Consider the following 1,535-nt stretch of genomic DNA (forward strand, 5'->3'; position numbering starts at 1 on the left):
TTTTTTTTTTTTTTTTTTTTTTTTTTTTTTTTTGGTATTTTGTTTATCGAGACAGGTTTTGTTTTGTTTTGTTTTTGTTTTTTTCTGTTTCTGGCTGTCCTGGAACTTGCTTTGTAGACCAGGCTGGCTTTGAACTCAGAGATCTGCCTGTCTCTGCCTCCTGAATGCTAGGATTAAAGGTGTGTGCCACCACCACCCAGCTCCCCTGGTATTTCTTTACTCCTCGGGAATAATGATCAGTGAAAGAAAGGCCTATAAACCTTTGCTGCTTCACTTTTGCAGGACACTGAAGCCCCTCCCGGCCCAGCACCATTAGTAATGCTGGCAGCCCAGTCCATAGCCCCAGAGTTGCCTGAACAGGAGGAGAAGGTCTGATGGAGCCCAGCACCACCATGGCGGGGGCGGGGAGGATGAAGGGGAGGGGCTGTCCTCCTTGGATCTCTGAAGAAGATTTCAAAGAAAGCCCTCCTGAGGTCACAGACCTTTCTTCTGAGCCCTTCTTGTGTTCCCATGTCAGAAATGGCGAAGTCATGCACAAGGAAGTTCACTTGATTGGCGCTAATGAAGCCTGAAGAGCAGGGGAGTTGCTATATAACAAAGTGTGTGTGTGTGTGTGTGTGTGTGTGTGTGTGTGTGAAGTACCCTGATGACAGTTAGAAAGTACTTGTGAGGTACTATAAAAAGCCCCCTGTGTGTGCAGAGGTTCCATTTGTGCAGTGGCCTGTAGTTCACTCTGCCTGGATTTCACAGCTAATTGTCTGTTTGTTTGTTTGTTTTACAATAGTCTAGGTGTTGAGCCTGATTCCGTGGCAAACAAGGACTCTGGTGTTTCTCTAACTTCTAACCTGACAGGCATAGCGGCTCTTGTGCAATCCAGCTTCCACAAAAGATTCCACGGGCTGCAGGCCAGCTCTTCTGGAAAGAGCCCTGCCAGCCTAGGTTGTGACATTCAGAGTTTATCACTGGGCAAGCTCTCTGCTTCCTTCTTAACCTGCCAGTTCTAGTGAGCTCAAGGAGATTTAACCTTGGGATCTCAGAAAGGGAGAAATGACGGCAGAGGGAGAAGAAAGTGTGTTGACTTGGTCCTTGAGGGGATGCAGGTTGGGAGTGTGTGTGTGTGTTGCCTGTGTTACTTTCCTTTGACTTCTATAATAACCACACAGCTGAGTATGGTGACTGCCCGTAATTCCAGAACTCGAGAGACTGAGGCAGGAAGATTGTACAAGAGTGAGACCAGCATGAGCTACATAGCCTTTGCCTCTAATTAATTAGTGACTTGAATGGTGGTTGTTTTGTTTTTGTTGAGACAGGGTTTTGTGTGTGTGTGTGTGTGTGTGTGTGTGTGTGTGTGTGTAGACCTAGCTGCCCCAGAACTAGCTCTTGTAGACCAGGCTGGCCTCGAACTCACAGAGATCTGCCTGCCTCTGCCTCCCAAGTGCTGGGATTAAAGGCGTGTGCCACCACCATCCGGCCAATGGTGGTTCTTAAAAAGAAAAGGTATTATATCATAGTTTTTTTTTTTTTTTTTTTTTTTT

Source organism: Alexandromys fortis, unplaced genomic scaffold, assembly GCF_014885135.2.
Source record: "Alexandromys fortis isolate MF-2015 unplaced genomic scaffold, M_Fortis_MF-2015_v1.1 scaffold_73, whole genome shotgun sequence".
Taxonomy (NCBI): domain Eukaryota; kingdom Metazoa; phylum Chordata; class Mammalia; order Rodentia; family Cricetidae; genus Alexandromys; species Alexandromys fortis.